Source organism: Alexandromys fortis, unplaced genomic scaffold (assembly GCF_014885135.2).
Source record: "Alexandromys fortis isolate MF-2015 unplaced genomic scaffold, M_Fortis_MF-2015_v1.1 scaffold_59, whole genome shotgun sequence".
In the NCBI taxonomy this organism is placed as follows: Eukaryota; Metazoa; Chordata; class Mammalia; order Rodentia; family Cricetidae; genus Alexandromys; species Alexandromys fortis.
In genome coordinates this window covers 8953472-8960266 of record NW_026067943.1, presented here as the reverse complement: position 1 = coordinate 8960266, position 6795 = coordinate 8953472, and the positions used below count along the sequence as shown (strand labels likewise).

The 6795-nt window shown below is 40.8% G+C and overlaps 1 protein-coding gene and 1 pseudogene across 19 annotated transcripts in view; both read left to right on the top strand.

Moving 5' to 3' along the window:
- Nucleotides 1-6795, top strand: part of Cacna1c (calcium voltage-gated channel subunit alpha1 C) — a 662482-nt gene that overhangs the window by 51614 nt on the left and 604073 nt on the right. The gene's annotated exons all lie outside the window — the stretch shown is intronic.
- On the top strand, nt 3282-3400 carry LOC126505578 (uncharacterized; annotated as a pseudogene).

Below are 6795 nucleotides of genomic sequence, written 5' to 3'. Positions count from 1 at the left end.
GATTGGGATAAAGGAAGGTTGGATAGGGGAGCAGGGAAGCACATATCTTAGTTAAAAGAGCCACCTTAGTGTTGGCAAGAGACTTGAACCTAGAGTGGCTCCCAGGAGCCCAAGGCGATGTCCCCAGTTAGTCCCTTGGGAAGCTGAGGATAGGGAACCTGAAATGACCCTATCCTATAGCATTACTGACGAATATCTTTCATATCACCATAGAACCCTCATCTGGTGATGGATGGAGATAGAGACAGAGACCCACACTGGAGCACTGGACTGAGCTCCCAAGGTCCCAATGAGGAGCAGATGGAGGGAGAACATGAGCAAGGAAGTCAGGACCTTTTCATCTTCTTATCTTAAGGTGGTATCTATCATTGATTGTGAGGTGTGTTTCTTGGAAGAAGCAAAAGGATGAATCCTGTTTTCCGATCTAGTCTGTAGTCTGTCTTTTTATGGAAGTATTGAGACCATCAACATTTAGAGTCATTGTTAAAAGATATAATTCCTGCCATTTTGTTGGTTTTATAGTATTTTCTCAGGTCTCTTTTAATTACCTGGCCTAGCATTGTTTTATTTGTTCTCTGTGACCTCTTGGATGTATTTATTCTTCTCTTCAGACTGAAGTATTCTTTTTAGTATCCTCTGTAGAGTTGGGTGAGTAGTAATGAATTCCTTAAATCTGTTCTTATCATAGAAAGCTTTTTTTTTTCTCCTTCAGTTAAGAATGATAGTTTTGCTGGATATAAATGATCTGTGGGACCTGTGGTTTATCAGAACTTGTAGAACACAAGTCTAGGCTCTTAAGGCTTTTAAAGTCTATAGCTGCCAATCATAGGTTTCGTCTTTAATGGTATCCCAGACTTCCTGTATGTTCCTTTCCTGGAGGGGCTACTTTGTTTGCTTGTTTAGGTTTAACACTTTATTTGAGTAATCAAAGTCTCCCACTTTGTCTTCAGTTCTTTATAGTCTTTCTTCTATTGATTCATTCTATTAGTGGGGTTTTCATTGATTATTTTTTCAATTTCACTGACTAAATCTGTTGTTTCAAGTTTTATTTCAGTTAGGCTTTTCTTTAAATTTATATCTTCACTAAATTTTATTTTCATACTGCAAGTTTTTTCATTATTTTATTCAATTGTTTGTTCATGATTCATAGTCTTTATTGCAGAATTTATGCAAATCCTCTTTTAGTTCCTTGAATGTATTTATAATGGCTATTTTGAAATCATTGCCTTATTCATCGAATAAGTTGCTTTTTTCAGGGAACATACTATGGGGATACTAATTTCTGAAGGAGACATACATATTTTCTTGGTTATTCATGTGATGGGACCTAGACATCTGGAGTTAGGTTGTTGATGCTGTTTTTGGTGTGTATGTCTGGTCTCACTTTCATTAAGTGAGTGCTGCATCTTTGCTTGCTGCTACTCCACCTTGTAAGTTTGTGAACCAGGTGAATGATGCTAATTCTTAGCTTCAATCTTTTTTGTTTGTTTGTTTGTTTTGAGACAAGGTGTCTCTGTAGTTTTGGAGCCTCTTCTGGAACTTGTTCTGTAAACCAGGCTGGCCTAAAACTCACAGAGATCCACCTGCCTCTGCCTTCCGAATGCTGGGATTAAAGGCGTGCGCCACCATCACACAGCTGCTTGGGTTCAGTCTTCGTGCAACTCTGTGTTGCTATGTGAATGGGATGTCAGAAGTGTTGCTAGATTAACTAGGGATAAATGAGACTCCTTAGCACGGGAGGAAACCTTCTGTGGCATTAGAAGATCCTTGCTGCTGATCTTCAAGGGTCTGTGGAAGTCTCCCTGGGTTCTGCGGATGGCCCTTGGGTTTTAGGGGCTGGGGTCACAGTGGGAGTAGATAGTGCTTCCTTAAGGTGAAGTGGACCATCTTCCAGTAGAGAGGAGGCTGGGGGTCAGGAGCACAGGTTGCCATGTGGTCCCTGGGCGACACAGTAGGTGGAATGGTTGGAAGCCAGGTGAGTGAGACTTGCTTCCTGGGGTCAGGATTGTAGGATGCCACAGGGTATTAGGGTGGCAGGGTGGGTAGTGTCATTATGGATTCTGAAATTACCTATTTCATATAGCATAAGGTGCTAAGTGCTGCCTTATGCTCTGATGTTCTGATTTAAATGATATGCACAACTTGGCCATGGAGATCTCTTTGAAAGTTCCCAAAAGATTATGCTATATAGGAAAGTTTGAGAACCAGCAATTTAGAAACTTTACATTTACTGAGGATGCAGCAAATCCTGAAGCTGGAAGGTTAGGAGTGTTCTTGGTCCTGTCTCAGATGTTGGGAATTGGGAATATATTCTCCAGACAATGGGCGTGTGATGGAGGATTTTTGTTGTGACATTTTTGTACAGATATCATGTACTGTGTTATATTCAGCCCACCTAACCATCTACAATCTTTTACTGTATTTGTTTGTAATCTGAGGCATGATTTCACGTAGCCCAGGAAGACTTCAGATTCTCTATGTAGCAAACAATGGTCTGGAACTTCCCATCTACCCACCTCCACCTCCAAGTGCCGGAATTACAGGCATGCACCAACATGCTGGATATCCCGTTGTGGTGATGGAATCCAGGGCTATATGCATATTAGGCAAGCACCCTACCAACTGAGCTATATCTACAGCTTTAGAAGTTGGTTTTTTTTTTTTTTTGGTTGGGAGAATAATGGCTAAACATCAGAGAAAATAGTTCTGGCCATAAGGACAAAATGAGTGAGGCCAGAGACAGGATGATTAGGTAGGAGGGAGAGGCAACTACAAGGTCCTGCCTTAGACTCTAGCAGCAAGCGAGGGGAGGGTACTGGCACATGGTAAAAGAAAGAAACTAAAATTGTCTTGTTTCTTCAGCACAGGGTTTCTTTATGTGTAGCCTTGATTGCCCTGGAATGATGTGGAAGTGGTTTGTTATTAATAAAGAAACTGCCTTGGCCCATTTTATTGGATAGAAAATTGGGTGGGTGGAGAAAACAGAAGAGAATTCTGGGAGAAAGAAGCTTAGTGAAGGAGTCGCCATGATTCTCCCGGTCCAGACAGACGCAGGTTAAGATCCTCCCTGGTAAGCCAGCTCTTGGGCTACACAGAATATTAGAAATGGGTTAGAACAATATGTAAGAGCTAGCCAATAAGAAGCTGGAACTAGCCAGGCCAGGCAGTGTTTGAAAGAATACAGTTTCCGTGTAATTATTTCGGGGCATAACCTAGCCATGCGGGCGGCCGGGTGCCGGGGACGCAGCCCCGCCGCTCCTATTTCAACAAGACTGCGCCCAACGTGGGGCCATACCACCCTGAACGCGCCCGATCTCGTCTGATCTCGGAAGCTAAGCAGGGTCGGGCCTGGTTAGTGCTTGGATGGGAGACCGCCTGGGAATACTGGGTGCTGTAGGCTTTTAAAAATATAGAGAATAAAGTTAATGCTTTAAAAAAAAGGTAAAGTCTTTAAAGAGACAGAATAAAGTAAAGTGATAGAGTAAAAATAAGCCACGTAAAAATGGAAAATTCACAGAGTCTGGATTATGTACATTGTGTTTTCTTTAAAATTTTTGACTGTGAAGGAGCTAAGTACAGAGAGACATTTCATTATATGGGCTGCTAAGCTGAACCTGCACATATGTTCTAAAGGTATCTTGACTTCAGAATTTGGATCTAAGGTTATGATGCTTTGGAAAAGTCCTTCTTTTGTTTTCACAGTGGATGTGACCCTGTGGATTGCATCTATCCCAGTATGGTATGATAGACCACGCCCTCCTGAAAGGTTGCTGTGAACACCCTCAAAAAATTACTTCACTTAACTGCCAACTGAGATGACCCTGGCACACAGGTTATACCACGAAAGACCTAATTAACGATGCCCCTATTCAGCAGGAAGCAGTTTGGAGAGAAAAAACTACACCCATGTTCCCAAATATGGTTTATAAATGTTCTTTTACATTTAAAGGGGGATATGATATAGATAGGAATAATTTACATTGATATGGATTTTACGGTCAATTTTGTTATATGTATATGTATTTCTGATCTTGATTAAGGTATTGTGATTGTGTAGTTCATTTTAAAATGTACTGTATAATTAGGAAATATAGGTTGTTAATGGATAATAGTCAAGCTTGTAGTCATGTTAGTTAGATTTTCTAGATATATAGAGATATCTTTCAGTTAGATAGGCATTCTTCATATCTTTCAAAGACTGCAGAATATGGCATTTTAAATGTTTTAATAACTTAGAACTTTTCATGGCAATGAGACACGTCTGCTCCTGGCAGCACCAATCTACTTTGAGAGGAAGATGGGAATTGAAGAGGATCCTTATGGAGTTGGATAGTCATTTGGGCAAGAAACTGCTCTTGCCTGGACTGTTGCATAAACTGAACACAGAGAACCCTCAGAGAGAGGACTGCTGAACTTGCCTAAAGGTGAGATGGTCTTTCGGGGTTCCTGCTTCATGAAAGAGTCTGTGAGACATTCTGCAGGATACAGAAGAAAGTGACTGAACTGTCTTTGGAATTTCCTGCTTGATGAAAATGTCTACTGGATACTTTGGGCCTGAAGGCTGAAGATGGATGCCCCAACGGTACAAAAGAACTTTGGGTGACTGTCCAGGCAGCGAGATGTCTCTGTCATTTCTAGAGTTTTCTTATTTCTTGTTTACTTAGGTAATATTATATCCTTCTGGAGTCTTTGATGGAGTTGAAGAATGAATAGTTATAGTTTTCCTTAGTTATGGTAAGAGATAAAATAGATATAAATATTGTAACTGTAATTCTTACTTGATAACTGTTTTGTTATATGTAATTTTACTATGTTAAAGTTAAAGCCTTTCTTTTTTGTTTAAACAGAAAAAGGGGAAATGATGTGGGAGTGGTTTCTTATTAATAAAGAAACTGCCTTGGCCCATTTTATTGGATAGAAAATTAGGTGGGTGGAGAAAACAGAAGAGAATTCTGGGAGAAAGAAGCTTAATGAAGGAGTCGCCATGATTCTCCCGGTCCAGACAGACGCAGGTTAAGATCCTCCCTGGTAAGCCAGCTCGTGGGCTACACAGAATATTAGAAATGGGTTAGAACAATATGTAAGAGCTAGCCAATAAGAAGCTGGAACTAGCCGGGCCAGGCAGTGTTTGAAAGAATACAGTTTCCGTGTAATTATTTCGGGGCATAACCTAGCCATGCGGGCGGCCGGGTGCCGGGGACGCAGCCCCGCCGCTCCTATTTCAACAACACTGGACATTGCTCTGTAGGCCAGATTGGCCTTGAACTCACAGAGATCCACCTGCCTCTGCCTCCCAAGTGCTGAGATTAAAGGTGTGCGCCACCAGTGCCCAGCTGAAATCTGTTCTTCATCTCCAGTAAAATTTCTTTGTTGCCTTTTCTTAGCACTTAAAGAATCACTGGTGAGTCTTATAGGTTGACATTAAATGAGAACATCTGTCAGAACCACACATTTTTGTGGTTTCAGGATAACACAGACATGAATAACCAACTCTTTAAAAGCGAAAGGGTACAGTTAGCTTCATAACAACCCAGTTAATCTTGGCAGCGTAGACCATTAAGCGCCCATATGGATTTTTCACCAGGAGGGGAAAACATGAGTCTTCTGGCTACTTTAAAGTGATCCAATTACTTGGATAATCGCCAAATATCCAGTTAAAGTTGTGATATGAAGATGGCTTTAGTCAATATATCCTTTTCTCCCTTTCATCTAATGCTTGTACCATTTAAGACACTTTTACTGCTACCAGTTCTCTAGTGCTAGATGGCTCTGGTGATGAGATGAGTGGATTCTATTTGCTACATATTCCATTAAGAGCAGCTGCTTGTGTCTGGCCTAAGCTAAGATATTCAGGAAGGGCTAGAAGGCCAAAGGAGCTTCCAGGTGGGCTTGCAGGTATAGCACAAGCAGTTAGGAAGGATCATGATTTGCCTTCGAAACTGACTCAAGATAATGTTATACTCTGTACCAATGTAAGATGATTTTTAATTGTAGTCTTTTAAAATATAAAAGCCAGGGCCAGAGGCAGAAATCTTTAATAAATAAATAAATTAATTAATTAAAAAAAAAAACAGGGCCAGTCGGATGGCTCAACAGGTAAAGGTGTCTCCCACCATGCCTGCTAATATGAGCTTGAATCCCAAGACCCACATGATAGAAGAAGAGGATTTCTACAAATTGTCCTCTGACTTCACATGCATGCCATGGCACACATGAGTGCCCTTAGGCATACATATAAGATAAACAAATTAGTATAATAAAGAAAGGAAGACTTTTCTTAGCCCTCGTGGACCATGCAAAAACAGCTTGTCCAAGCTTGCAGACCCCATAGCCTAAACAATCGGTGTGTTAAGTCAAGTCCAGATGTCTAGGGTTTTCCTATAGAATTCTTTTATTAATGTTTTCTTTTACATTTATTTATTTATTATTAAATTATTCTTTGAAGGTTTTATGCATTCATATAATGTATTTTGATCACTATTGCCGCCACTACTTCTTTCCAAATGCTGGCTCTTGCATGCTTTCTGCCACTCTTCTGTGGCTGTCAAGGTTGATTTTTCTAAGCCTACATCCCAAGTGTGTGGTATCTTCAGCAGCTTCAGGGGCTTACCTTATAGTTACGGTGGTTAAGCAACGGTAATAGTTTGTATTGTTTTAGGCACTTCTGAGGCCTCGCAGACCAGAAACTCATAGAAGACATCCTGTGCCTGGCACTAAAATTTCACTTAATAACCTATATCTTCTGGGAGCAGCCTTGTTCACTAATGCACAGCCACTCTGTTTGAACTCTTATAT